At 39.4% G+C, this 15311-nt stretch overlaps 1 pseudogene; it reads left to right on the top strand.

Moving 5' to 3' along the window:
- The first annotated feature begins 1774 nt into the window (after nt 1-1774).
- LOC129085585 (major facilitator superfamily domain-containing protein 8-like) overlaps nt 1775-15311 on the top strand; it is a 43967-nt pseudogene continuing 30430 nt past the window's right edge.

The raw sequence follows: 15311 nt of genomic DNA, 5'->3' as shown, positions 1-15311 counted from the left end.
GTAGTATGGAACACGAATACCCTATTGATGGCAATAGAAAGGTCACCCAAACAGAAAGTCAATAAGGAAATATTGGCCTTAAATCACACATAATCAATATTTATAGAACTTTTCATCCCCAAATGACAAAATATACATTCTCCTTAAATGCACATGGGACAGTCTCAAAAATACACCTTATGTTAGGGCACAAAACTAGTCTCAATAAATTTCAGTGGATGAAGTCATACCAAACCTATTTCTGCCACAATTATATGAAACTGGAATTAACTACAAGAAAGCAAGGAGAACCACAAATATGTTCAACATGCTGCTGAATAACTATTGGGTTAAAGAAGAAATAAAAGAAGAAATCAAAAGATACAGAAAGATATATGAAAATGAAAATAAAATACACAAAAAATTGGGAAATTAAGAAGGAAAAAGTCGTATTAAGAGGGAAGTATTGTATTTGACAGGCCCACCTCAAGAAACAAACAAACAAAAAATAAACCTCAATCTAATAATATATCTTAAAAAACTAGAAATACAAGAACAGATAAAGTTCTAAGTCAGTAGAAGATAGGACATAAAAACTAGAGTGAAAATAAATAAACAATTAATGAAACAAAGAGCTGGTTCTTTGAAAATATAAATAAAATTGACAAACCTCTGACTAGATTAAAGAAAAAGAGAAAATATTCAAATAGATAAAATTAGAAATAAAAGAAGTTACAACAGACACCACAAAAATATAAAGGTTTATACAAGAATACTATGAAAGGTTATACACCACAAAATTCGATAACCTATAAGAAAGGGACAAATTCTTAGAAATATATAAACTTCCTACACTTAACCATGAAGATTAGAAAACCAAAATAAGCTGATAACTAGTAAGAAAATTGAAAAAGTAATCAAAGCATTCCCTCAAAAAAATTCCAGGACCATATAGCTTCACTAGTGAATTCTATCAAATATTCAAAAATTAATATCTATCACTTTCTAATTCTTCCAAAAATTTGAAGAGGAGGGGACCACTTCCTAACCTTTTTTACAGGTCAAACATTACCTTGATATCAACACCAGGCAAGGACAGCACATAAAAAGAAAATTACTAGCCAATATCTCTGATGAACAGAGAAGCAAAAATTCTAAACAAAATATTAGCAAATCAACAACAACAACATAATAAAAGGACGACATATTATGATCAAGTGGGCTTCACTCCAGGGATGCAAGGATTTTTCAACATATGCAAATCAATCATGTGATATACCAAATTATCAAAATAAAAGATAAAGTATATTATCATATCAATAGATACAGAAAAAACATTTTACAAGATACAGCATCCATTTATAATTAAAACACTCAAAAAATGGGTATAGAAGGAAAGTATCTCAACACAATAAAGGCCATATATGACAAACCTTCAGTTAACATGAAGCTTAACAGTGAAAAACTGAAAGCTTTTTCTCTAAGACCAGGAACAGGGAAGGATGCACACTGTAACCACTTTTATTACACATTGTACTAGAAGTCCTAGCCAGAGCAATCAGTCAAGAAAAGAAATAAAAGGCATCCAAGTTGGGAATGAGATGTAAAACCATCATTATTTACAGATGACTTGATTCTTTATATAGAAAACCCTAGAAGTAGGTCTGAGGAGAAGCCATCCTCACCCTCCTCTGCTATTGGGACTGAATCCTTAACTGGCATTAGCCATACTGGGCAAAATAAGTGGCACCAGGGCAGTAGAAGCGGACAGCCTTTCACATGAGACCTAAGAGAATGGGATATTATAGAAACTGAAGAGCATTATAAGAGCCAATGGAGTTCTATTAGGATTCTGTATCTTGTTATGTTTCTGAGTAGTGTAGGATTTCCTATTGCTATAATGTCAACATGGTTATATCTTCAAAAGATCGATCAGACCGCAGATGCAAGTTTTTTGGGCTGAGTTGTTTAATTAAGCCTTGGCCAAATTGTAAGTTCACCTACATTTGGTTTGTGGTATAATTACAGACCAAGAAAAGAACTTCTCTTTGTGCCCACCTTCATTTCAGTGGCAGTCAACTGCCTCTATACATATGTCCATGTCTTAGCTTCTCATAATAAATACTTCATGTTGGTTGCTAATAAATTAGTGGGGTTCAGAGTAGGAAAAGTAACAGTTAAAAGATGATATATTGTTGGTGCTACTTCCCTTCAGGAAAGAACAAGTTCTGTGGCAAACACAAATGTATGCCAAGCATTGGGTTTTATTCTAGGTCCAGTTTTTCAGAACTGCTTTGTACTCATTGGAGAAAAGGGCATGACATGGAGACTGTAAAGCTGTAGATAAGCATATATACAACACCAGTGTTATGTAGTGCCTTCCTAGGAGTTTTAAATATTTTTCTGATCTTTATAATATTAACAAAACACCACATGGATGACTCAGGACAACAGAGTAAAAATATTAATCTAGAAAAAGCAAGTATAGATGAAGTTCAACTTCCCCGGGGAAAAATTGATCAAGTTGCTGTTATAACTCTCAATGTTCTGTTTTTCATGATCCTATGTACCTTTGCCCTTGTTTGAAGCCATCCTTACCACATTAATAATGGATATGCATGTCTGGACTGTGTTATACAATGGAATAATATTGGGTTGACCAAAAAGTCCATTGTTTTCTTTGTACAATGGCTCTAGTAGTGCTTAGTCGTCTTTAACTTTATTTGAAACAATTTTGTTAGATTGTATTGTGACAGCTGTCATATCACTGTGCATTTTTTAAAAACTTATCAAAATTGGTAAATTTTTGTGCAGTAATTTATACTGAAGATGGAAGAAGGTATGCAACATTATTGGTGTATTATGCTTTATTATTTAAAGAAAGGTAAAAACACAACTAAAATGGAAAAAAAGGATTTGTGCAGTGTATGGAGAAGGTGCTGCGACTGATCGAATATGTCAAAAGTGTTTTGTGAAATTTCTTGGTACTATTGACATTTTTGGCCAAGTAATTCTTTGCTGTATTGGAATAATTATTGCTCTTATGCACTGGAAGTTGTTTAGCAACACCCCTGGCCTCTGCCCACTAGAAACCAATAGCGGGAGATAGCTGACATATTTAAAATATCCAAATCAATAAAGTTATTGGTAAAAATGAAAAATGTATCTTTTATGAAAAAAATGTAATAGACCTTTTGGCCAACCCAACCCTTGCTACTCTTTTAGTTGAGGCAATTGTTATTTTAATGGGGATTAAATTATTTCTAAAAGATTGGATAGCATGCTAGCATGCTATTCTACTGAGAAGACTCATCATTGTATGGATTGGCTTCTTTATCTTGTTATCTTGGGGAAATCAATTTCCCAAAATACAGTGGAAAGATTTACATTGTAATTGAATCCTTAATACCACATTTGGTGAAATTATTTTTACTCTTTGGAGGTCTCCAAGAGAAGATCTGGCCCAGTTCCTCTTATCAGCTATGCTGGCGACCATTGTTTTTACTTTCTGGATAATAAAGGAACAATAAAATGACACATCATTGTCAAAATCAGGTTAATACATATTAAAAATATTGGTAATATCACGTATTGGCAACTCTGAAAGGAAGTGGGTATTCAAAGACTCTTTTTCTTCATCTTAAAGAAGCCCCTTTAGCATATTTTGCAGTGCTAGTTTGGTGGAGGTGTATTCTTTTAGCCTTCTTTTGTCAGGGAAACCCCTTATTTTGCCATCCATTTTAGCTGAGAGCCTTAATGGGTAGGGCGGTCTTGATTGCAGGCCTTTGCTTTTCATGACTTGGAAGATTTCTTGCCATTCCCTTCTGGCTTGCAGTGTTTCCATTGAGAAGTCAGCTGCTAGCCGTATCGGGGCTCCTTTATATGTTACTACCTGTTTCTTCCTTGCTGCCTTTAGGATTCTCTGTTTGTCTTTGATATTTGCCATTTAAATGGTAATGTATCTTGGAGTAGGCCTCATTGGGTTCCTCTTGAATGGGACCTTCTGTGCTTCCTGGACTTGTGTGACTTTTTCTCTCCTCCAATGCGGGAAGTTTTCCATCATTACTTTTTCAAACAGATTCCCTACCCCTTCTTCATCCTCTTCTCCTTCTGGTATCCCTATTATATGGAAATTATTATGTTTCAGGTTATCTTGCATTCCCTAAATGCATCTTCATTCTTTTTGAGTCTTTTTTCATTTTCTTGCTCTTTCTGGGAGCTTTTTTATACTTTGTCCTCCAGCTTGCTGATTTGATCCTCTGCTTCATCTGGCCTGCTTTGGATTCCTTCTACTGTGTTCTTTAATTCAGAAATTCTATTCTTCATTTCCCTTTTGTTTCTTATTGGTAGTTTCTATGTCTTTTTTCATACTGATATAGTTTGCAGTGAGTTCCTCGTAGTTTCCCTGCAGTTTTTTGTAACTCTCTCTAAGCCCAGTGAGCTCATTGAGCTTCCTTAGAACTGTTGTTTTGAACTCAATATCTGATAGTTTACTTGCCTCTATTTCATTTAGTTCTCTATCTCAGGATTCCTCCTTTCCCTTTGAGTGGGGGTTATTTCTTTGTTTTCCCATTATTTATGAGGCTCTTCTCTTTTGCTTCTGCTTCTTAAAATGACCTGTCTTGATTTCCTGACTTTGTAGTATGAACTGCTATGGTAGGAGACCATTGTTTTTACTGTCTGGATCTGTCTCTGATAATGTCAGACATTGTCCCTGACTGACCTTAGGCAGTCTGTTGAGACTCCCAGGAATCTACTGTCTGTGGCTGTCCCCTTCAGCTGTTAAACTAGTCACTCTGCACTCAGCAGTCAGGCTTAGACAGCACAGGGTGGGGTGGAGTCCCTCCTGGGACTGGCGTTATTGAGTCCTCTCATGCTGCTCCCTCTCATGGGATTTGTCTCTCCCTGAGCAAGATGGCTGCTGCCGTATGGTGGAGAAGTCAGCACTGGGATCCCACCAGATACTCTCTCTGCTGTCTCCCCAAAGCCTCTGTCCTTGTCTCTCCTCAGGTGTCTCCAGACCACTCTGTGTCCCCTTTAACCAGGGATCTACTATCTATGGCTGCCACTCTGCATTCAGCAGGAGGCTTAGACAGTACCTGATAGGGCAGAATCCTGCCTGGGGATGGGGCTATGGGGTTCTCTGATACTGCTGCCACTCAGGGGGAGTGGTCTCTGCCTGAGCAAAATGGCTGCTGCTATATGGGGGATGAGGCAGCACCAATATCCCACCAGATACTCTCTCAGTTCCCTCCTTCCCCAGTGTCTCCTCAGGAGTCTCTAGCTCACTCTGCTCCCACCTTTGCTGGAGACCAGGGTAAGTGGCTGTAAATAAAAAATTATGTGTTGGCCCTTTAAACGGCTCTTTGCGTCTCTAGCCACCTGTCTCTGGCAAAGAGCAATCCTGCTGCTTTTTGCAGCTGGCTGTTGTCTGTGTATTTTGGGGGCTCTGGTACTGTAGGCTGGAGATCCCTTCTTCTGGTTTAGACCCCACTCCTCAGGGGGATCCAACTGGCCCTTTCAATATCCTTCTGGTGCTGGTGCCCATGGGCACCCCACCTGCCTCCTTGAGTCTCTATCACACTCCTTACTATTTATACTGCTCTAAAGCTGATTCTTCTGTCTCCAAGGGTGTAAGGCTCCTCTTTCGCTATTGTTCAGTTGTTTGTTCCAGGTGTTTTCTCCACAATTTAGTTGTAATTCCAGAGTGGTTCTGGGAGGAGGTCAGTGGGACTTCCACTCACACCTCTGCCATCTTGATTCCTTTTTAATTTATTTTTAATATACACCTTCTATCTTATCTCCTTAACTAACCTCTTGGTTAATGGCTGAATAAGAATAATGGTAATATCTGAGCAATTAAGAGGACTAAGAGATCAAGATGGACTTAACTACTTTTAGTAGGGTCAACTACTTTTTTCTTTCAAGTGCTAATAAGGAGTTCACCTTAGAAACATAAGACAGGTATGTGCTATTACTTACATATATATTACTTGTTGGCATTTTTCAACTCCTTTAAATTCTGGAGAAAAACTATCACTTTGTTTACTTTCCCATCTTTGTAGTAGCATGGCAGACATGATAGTTTTCAGTTTATGTCTGCCATTCAGAACTGCAGAATTTTACATTTGAATAGGCCATTTGGCCCCAAACTAAACAAGCTAGTAAATAATTATTTGAGGCAAAATGACTTTAATCTAACAATTTGCTGAGTTTACTTGAGTATACAGTCTCTATGTATATATTTCACCTCTACATAATTTGAAACTTGGTAAAAGGAAATAGTACAAAGTTATGTATATGGATAATCAATATTTTTAATTATATTTATTGATTATGCTATTACAATTGTCTCAAATTTTCTCTCTTTGCTCCCCTAGACCCAACACCCCCACTCCCTCAGGCAATCTCCACACCACTGTTCATGCCCATTGGTCGTGTGTGTAAGTTCTTTGGCTACTACATTTCATATATTGCAATTAATATCCCATGGCTATTCTGTAACTACCTATTTGTACTTCTTATTCCCCTCACCTTTTCATCTATTCCCCCACTCCCTCCAATTTGGTAACCATCAAAATGCTCTCAGTATCCATGATTCTGTCTCTTCTTATTGTTTGCTTAGTTTGTTTCTTGAGATTCAGTTGTTGTTACGTATGTATTTATTGCCATTTTATTGTTCATAGTTTTGATCTTCTTTTTTTAAATGAGTCCCTTTAACATTTCATATAATAATAGTTTTGGTGGCCAAGAAGGAAGCATAGGTAGATAAGCTTTGCTTCCACACACAACCAAAAGAAGGACAACTATAAATTTAAAAACAAAAACCAACCAGAACTGCCAGAAAATTGAACTTTATAGAAGTCCAACAACCAAGGAGTTAAACATTCATCCATACTGGTAGGAAGGTGCAGAGACATGCAGCCGGGTTGAGGGGACATATGGCAAGGTGATGGACCAAGTGGTTCCACATTTGCATGCCGATTAGCTGAGAATAACAACTAGGGAGCAAGACAGAAAGAGCAACCCAGGTTTCCAGTGCAGGAAACTACAACCTCAAAACCTCTGGCTGTAAAAATCTGTGGAGACTGTGGAAGTGGGGAAAAAAATCCCACCTCACAGGAAAGTTCATTGGAGAGACCCACTCCTAGAATGTACACAAACCCACCCACCTGGGCTTTAGCACCAGAGGGGCCCAATTTCTTGTGGGTAGCAGAGGAAGAGACTGCAAGATGGTCAAGGGCCAAGGAAGTGTCATTGTTCCCCTCTCGGACCCCTCCCCCACATATAGTGTCACAACAAATTGATGTGTGTTGCTCTATCCTGGCAAATACCTAAGTCTCTGCCCTTTCTGATATAAAGGAACTCCAAGACAAAGAAATATGGCCCAAATGAAAGAACAGATCAAAACTCCAGAAAAAATACAACTAAGCAATGAAGACATAGCCAACCTATCAGATTCAGAGTTCAAAACACTAGTAATCAGGATGCTCACAAAAATGGTTGAGTATGGTCACAAAATAGAGGAAAAAGTGAAGGTTATGCAAAGTGAAATAAAGAAAAATACACAGGGAACCAACAGTGAAGGGAAGGAAACAGGGACTCAAATCAACAATTTGGAACAGAAGCAAGAAATAACACCCAACCAGAATAGGGTGAAGAAATAAGAATTCAAAAAAATGAGAAGAGGCTTAAGAACCTCCAGGACAACTTTAAACACTCCAACATCCGAATCATAAGGGTGCCAGAAGGGGAGGAGGAAGAGCAAGAAATTGAAAGCTTATTTGAACATATAATGAAGGAGAACTTCCCCAATATGGTGAAGGAAATAGACTCCAGGAGATCCAGGAAGCTCAGGGAGTCCCAAAGAACTTGGACCCAAGGAAGCACACACCCAGGCTCATCATAATTACATTACCCAAGATTAAAGATGAGGATGTAATCTTAAAAGCAGCAAGAGAATTAGCTACAAAGGAGTTCCCATAAGACTCTCAGCTCACTTCTCAATAGAAACCTTGCAGGCAAGAAGGGACTGGAAAGAAGTATTCAAAGTCATGAAAGGCAAGGACCTACATCCAAGAATACTCTGTTCAGCAAAGCTTTCATTTAGAATGGAAGGGCAGATAAAGTGCTTCCCAGATAAGGTTGAGTTAAAGGAGTTCATCATCACCAAGCCCTTATTATATGAAATGTTAAAGGGACTTATTTAAGAAAAAGAAGATCAAAACTATGAACAGTAGAATGACAACAAACTTACAACTATCAACAACTTAACCTAAAAGAAAAAGAAAACAAAAACAAACTAAGCAAACAACCAGAACAGGAACAGAATCACAGAAATCGAGATCACATGAAGGGTTATCAGTGGGGAGGGAGGAGAATGGGGGGGTAGGAACAAGGAATAAGAGCATAAATGGTAGGTGCAAAATAGACAGGGGGGAGATTAAGAATAGTATAGGAAATGGAGAGCCCAAAGAACTTACATGTACAACCCATGGAAATGAACTACGTGGGGGGATGCTGGTTGGGGGGCAGGTGCAGGGCGGAGGGGAATAAAGGGGAGAAAAAAATGGGACAACTGTAATAGCAGAATCAGTAAAATGTACAAGAACATAATGTTTTGGTGATATTTCTTTAACATACTCCTTTAGTTTTTCTCATCAGGGAAGCTCTTTTGTACCCTTACATTCTGAATGATATTGTTGCTGATTAGAGCAACCTTGGTTGTAAGTCCCTGCTTTTCATGGCTTTCAATATTTCTTGCCAATCCCTTCTAGCCTGGAAAGTTTCTCTTGAGAATCAGCTGACAGTTATATGGGACTGCCCATGTAACTAAAAAACCGCTTTTTTCTTGCTGCTTTTAAGAGTCTCACTTTATCTTTAACCTCTGTCATTTTAAGTATGATGCGTCTTTGAGTGGACCTCTTTACATCCATCTTGTTTGTGATTCTCTGTGCTTCCTGGACTTGCATGTCTCTTTCCTTCACCAAATTAAGGAAGTTTTCTTTCACTATTTTTTCAAATAGATTTCCATTTCTTGCTCTTCTTCATCTCCTTCTAGTACACCTATCATTCAAATTTTGGAACTATTGAAGTTGTCCCAGAGGATCATTACACTACCCTCATTGTTTTAGATTCTTTTTTCTTCTTGTTGTTCTGGGGTTTTTTTGGAGGGGGGCTGATTTTGGGATTTGTTGGTTGGTTTGTTTGTTTGTTTGTTTTGCTTTGCTTCCACATGTCCCAAATCATTGATTTTATTATCAGTCTTATCCACTCTACTATTGTTTCCCTGTAAATTGTTCTTTATTTCAATTAATGTATCCTTCATTTTTTTTTACAGTGATACATGTCATTTATTTCTCAATAAGACTGTAGAAAAGAAAGAGGACAAAGGAAAGATCTGCAGAAGTAAGATCCTCAAAATATTGAGATTATGTTTTATCTCTAAAGTTGTTTTTTTTTAATGTATCCTTCATTTTTGACTGGATCTTTTCTTATGTTGTTGAGGTCCTCACTAAGTTCCTTGAGCATCCTTATGAAGTGTTTCGAACTCTGTATCTGATAGGTGGCTTATCTCCATTTTGTTTAGTTCGCCTAAACAAAGTTTTGATCTGTTCTTTCAATTGAGCCATGTTTCTTTGCCTCCTCATTTTGGTAGCCTTCCTTTGTTTGTTTCTACATGTTAGATAGAGTTGCTGTGACTCCCTGTCTTGGTGGCCTAATATAGTAGGTGTCCTGTAGGGTCCAGTGACACAGCCTGCCTTATCATCCAAGCTGGGTACTCAAGGCATGCCCTTAGTGTGGGCTGAGTATACCTTCTTCTGGTAGTTGAGGTTTGGTTGCTGTTGGCAGGTCAATAGGAGAGATTTACCCAGGCTTGTCAAGTATAAGGACAAGCTGTGACCACTGACAACCAACATCTGTCCTGTGTGGAGGATCATCTGTGCAGGAGAAGAGTGGTGGTGCCTTTACATTGTCTGTAGCTGTCCACTAGATGCAAAGACCTGATATTTCCAAGGTGGTGCAGGCCAAGGTCTGCCACCCTGTGTCGTTTGTCTGGGGATACCCCACTTGTTCTATAAAGCAATCTGAGATGGCTGCTAATTGAGGTAGGCTTGGAGATTCCCAGACAAAGCCAAACTGTGAATCTAGGCTAACTGCTGCTAGTGCCATGCTGGTGGTACAGGGGCTGTTGCTCACTGAGGCCAACTACTGCTTGTCTGAAAGTATTTAAGAAGCTGTGAAGAATGAGCCAAGACCAGCCATTTATATGGGAAAGGCACTGTTAACAGCTGTAATTTGAGTGGGACAGAGCCTCAGGGGATCTACAAGGTGGGGCAAACAGTGTTAGCCAGGTTCATGGAGTCTCAGATATGGCACCCCATGCTAGCTCGGTGGCTCTGTGGGAGGAGGACTCAGAAAAGGGTCAGTGCCCTCTGCCCACCTTTCTGTCTGGGAGAAAGCTGTCCCCCAGCTCCTGCCTTCGTGCCAGACACTTAAATTCCTCCCTGTATGCTACTGGTGCCTTTCAAGCTGCTACTCTGGTGTTAGAGCTCAGAGGGAGTGAGTCTGAGTAAGTCTGTGTTTGGGTTCTTTAAGGGGAACTGCTTGGGGCTCTAGAATTTTCTTCCACTGACTCAATCCCTGCTGATTTTTGCAGCAGAAGTTATGGGGACTTATCTTCTTGGCACTGGAATCCTGGTCTGGGGAGCCTGGTGTGGGCCTGGGACTCCTCAACTCTGAGATATCCATCCTGAAGTTTAATCCACCACATGCGGATGTGGGACCAGCCTGTTCCACGTCTCTCCACAGTCTGGACAGATATGGTTTCTTCTATTTGGTAGTTGTCAGACTTCCATTCAACTCAGTTTCTGATGTTTCTGAATGATGGTTGTCCTATAATTTAGTTGTAATTTTGATATGGTTTTGTGAGGAGGCAAGCCATGTTTTCCTATGCCTGGGTAATCGATATTACCAAAAAAATAAACATATTTCAAAATATTTTTCCAAATGTTTTCTACAGGGTAAATATTTTCAAATCTGGGAGTAGACACTGCATTCTGCATTTTATACTAAATTTGCAATATTTTGGGGGGGCTTTAACAACAGAAATTTATTTCTCACAGTTTCCGGAAGTTAGATGTCCAAGATCAAGGTGTTGGCAGGGTTGGTTTCTTTGGAGGTCTCCCCTCTTGGCTTGTAGATGGATATTTTCTCCCTGTGGCTTTTGATTGTTTGTTTCCAGCTTTACTGAGATATAATTGACATAAACATTGTGTAAGTTTACAGTCCACAACATGTTGATTTGATACATGTATATATTATAATATGATTACCACCATAGCATTAGCTAACAGCTCCATCACATCCCATAATTACTATTTCCTTTTGTGGTGAAAACATTTAAGAACTACTCTCTTAGTAATTTTTAAGTATATAATACAGTACTATTGGCTATAATCACCATGCTGTACCTTATATTCCCAGGACTCATTGATCTTATTACAGGGAGTTCGTACCCTTCAACAAACATCTCCAAATTTACTCCATTCCCTAGGCCCTGGCAGCTATCATTCCACTCTGCCTATAATAGTTCAGCTCTTTTAGATTCCACATACAAATGGTATCATACCTAGCATGATACCATCAGGGTCCATCCTTGTCATCATAAATGCAGGATCTCCTTTCCTATGGCTGAATAATATTGCATTTTATACTCAAATACACATACACAGAGAACACATGTGATAAAATTTTGTTGTGATTTTGATTTGCAGTTTCATGAGGATTAGTGATGTGGAGTACTTTTTATGTACCTGATAGCCATTTGTGTGTCTTTTTTCATTTCTATTTATTAATTTGAGAAAGGAAGAGAGAGCAATCACCTTGTTTTTCCACTTACTTATGCATTCATTGGTTAATTCTTGTATATACCCTGACCAGGGATAGTACCCACAACCCTGGCATATCAGGCCAATGATCTAACCAACTGAGCTATCCAGGCAGGGCCAACATTTGTGTATCTTCTGTAGACAAATATTTGTTCAGGTCCTCTGCCCTTTCTTAAATCAGATCGTTGAGGATTTTTTACTACTGGTATTTGCTATATTCTTACCTCCAACTTCTTCAGCTATAATAGAAGGCTTAATATAACAAAAATCATCCTATGTTTACACTTTAGAGATTGTTTTCACTCTTCTTCACCTCTCATAGCAAGACTCCTTCAGTTAGACTTAGAACCATAGCCAATTTTTGGCATGTTTGGTCAAGCCCTGGAATCCCTCTTCCCTGATGGTCTACAGTTCCTTGCTCTGTCTTACATTTGGGGGCACACTAGTCCTAAACAGTAAACTCCACTTTTGGTTTAGATACAGTGAATTATAGAAATAACAGCAATAATAGTAATAACATAATGATAATAGTGAAAACTTACAGAGTTCATATCCCAGGTAATGTGTGATGTACAGTTTAATTCACAGTTTTATAGAGTCGGGTACTATTATGATTCTGATTTTACAGATTAAGGAATAAAGGCACAGGAAAGTTTAGGTACATGTTGAAGTAACACTCTGTCTTCAGAGTTCACATTCTTAACCACTATATGTTTAATAGTAGGAAAAATAGCCCAGAAAGTTGCAGTAGCAATCAGTAAGATGGTGGAGGAGTGAATGGAAGTCACACTAACCTCCTCCCAAGACCAATCGGTAATTACAACTAAATTGTGGAGAAATCACCCAAAACAAACAACTGAACAATAGCAAAAGAGAAGCCTTATAACCTCAGACGGACAGATGAATCAGCTTCAACACAACCTGATTGGTAAAGAGTGTGTGGAGACTTAAGAAGGCTGGTTGGGTGCCCACAGACACCAGTGCCAGAGGGATAATAAGTAGCTAGTTGAATTCCCCTGAGAAGACTAGGGTATAATCCCTAAGCTGAGACCCCCAGCCAAGAGTACCAAATAGCACACAAATCACAATCAACAGCAAAAAGCAGCAAGGTTGCTTCCTGTCCTACACGAACAGCTGGAGATGCAGAAGTCATTTAAAGGGCCAAGACACAAATTTTCATTTGCAGCCACTTACCATGGGCACTGGCAAAGTTGGGGTCAGATTGGGTTGGAGACACCTGATGACAGGCAGGGGATGGAGGCTTTGGAGAGAGAACTGAGAAAGTAGACACTGGGATCCTGGTTCTGAGCCATCCCCCATAAGGCAGCAGCCATTGTGCTCAAGAAGACTACTCCCTTCTGGGCAACAGTAGCCTGAGGAGAAACAATAGCCCCATCCCCAGGAGGGACACTACCCTGGCCCTGTGGTGCTTCAGCCTTACTGCTGAGTGCAGAGCGACTAGATTAACAACTGAAGGAGACAGCCACAGACAGTAGATCCCTGGTAAAGAAGGGGCAGAGTGGACTAGGGAGGCTTTGGGGAAAGAACTGAGAGAGTAGACACTGGGATCCTGGTTATGAGTCATCCCACATACGACAGCAGCCATCCTGTTCAGACAGACCATGTCCCTCAGAGTAGCAGAAACCTGAGGGGAAACAATAGTCCCAACCCCAGGAGGGATTCTCCCCAGCCCTATGGTGCTTCAGCCTGACTGCTGAGTGCAGAGTGACTAGATTAACAACTGAAGGAGACAGCCACAGACAGTGGATCCCTGGAAGTCTCAAACAAGCTGCCTAAGGTCAGGCAGGCTGAACAACTGATATCACCAGAGGCAGATCCAGAAAGAAAAAAACAGTTGTAAATACTGGAGGCTACTGAGGTGAAATCCACTGTGGTCTTCTCTATGATCTGTGATATTTTCTGACTTGAGTTATTTTTTAACCTTCACTTCTTGTTCATCAAGTTTGTGCATATTCTGCCTTCTTCATTCCCTTTTTTATTCATAAGGTAAATCTTACTCTCTCTTAATATTGCTCCAACTCCCAACTTTTATTAGTGCTCCTCTTTCTTCCCTCTCAAAAATCATATTTCTTTCTGCAGGTCATTTCATATTCACTCTCTTTTTAATAGCCTTAATATCTTTACATCCTTTTTAATACTGGTTTATTTGCTGTTGATAGTGGGGTTGAGGGGTGCTATTTTTGCAGGTGTGGGTTTGTTTCCTGGGCTTTGTAGTTTTGTTCTGGCAGCATCTGCACAACAGGATACAACACATGGTGGGTAGAGTGACCTTCAGTCAAACAGCTGGAGGGAAACACCTACCAAAGAATGACCAAACAACAATCAATACCCAGTTACATCCAGAAAGCCAACATAAATAGCCTAATGTTCATCCCAAGAGCACCAAATTCAGGAGATCAAGGAGACCGCACCACTGAATCTCATGGGTCTCCTACGACGGAAGTTCACGCCACAAAGTCAAGGAGTCAGAATAGATCAATTTAGAAGCAGAAGCAAAAAAGAAGAGTCTCACAAATAATGGAAAGAAAAAGAAACAACCCCTATTCAAAAGGAAAGGAGGAATCCTCAGAAAGAGTGCTAAATGAAATAGAGGCAAGTCAAATATCAAATATACAGTTCAAAAAAATGGTTATAAGGAATTTCAATGGGCTCAGTGAGAATACCAAAAATGACAGGTAAGCTATGAAGAACTCACTGCAATCTATATCAGCATGAAAAAGGACATAGAAACTCTCAACAAGAGCCAAGGGGAAATGAAGAATACAATTTCTGAATTGAGGAACACAGTAGAAGGAATCAAAACCAGGCTAGATGAAGCAGAGTATAGAGTCAGTGAGGTGGAGGACAAGGTAGGGAAAGACTCCCAGAAAGAGCAAGAAAATGAAAAAAGACTCAGAAAGAATGAAGGGAACTGCAGGACAACTAGAAACATAATAATATCAGTATAATAGAGATCCCAGAAAAACAGGAGCAAGGGAGAGAGAACCTGTTTTAAAAAGTAATGATGGAAAGTTCCCTAATTGGAGGAGAGAAAAAGTCACACAAGTCCAGGAAACACAGAGGATCCCAGTCAAATGGAATTCAAGGAAGCCTACTCCAAGACACATTATCATTAAAATGACAGATATCAGAGACAAAGAGAGAATCTTAAAGGCAGCAAGGGAGAAATGGCAAGTAACACACAGCAAGCCCCATAACAGCTAGCAGCTTATTTCTCAACAGAAACACTGCAAGCCAGAAGGGAGTAGCAAGAAATATTCCAAATAATGAAAAAACAAAACCCTGCAACAACACTACTGTACCCAGCAAGGCTCCAAGTTACAATAGAAGGTGAAATAAGGAGTTTCCCAGGCAAAAGAAGTCTAAAAGAATACACTTTCACCAAACCAGCACTACAAGATGTGCTAAATGGACTGCTTT

Source organism: Pteronotus mesoamericanus, unplaced genomic scaffold (genome assembly GCF_021234165.1).
Source record: "Pteronotus mesoamericanus isolate MK-2021 breed Mesoamerican mustached bat unplaced genomic scaffold, CSHL_Meso_final scaffold_31, whole genome shotgun sequence".
Lineage (NCBI taxonomy): Eukaryota > Metazoa > Chordata > Mammalia > Chiroptera > Mormoopidae > Pteronotus > Pteronotus mesoamericanus.
This window is presented reverse-complemented; position numbering and strand designations above follow the sequence as displayed.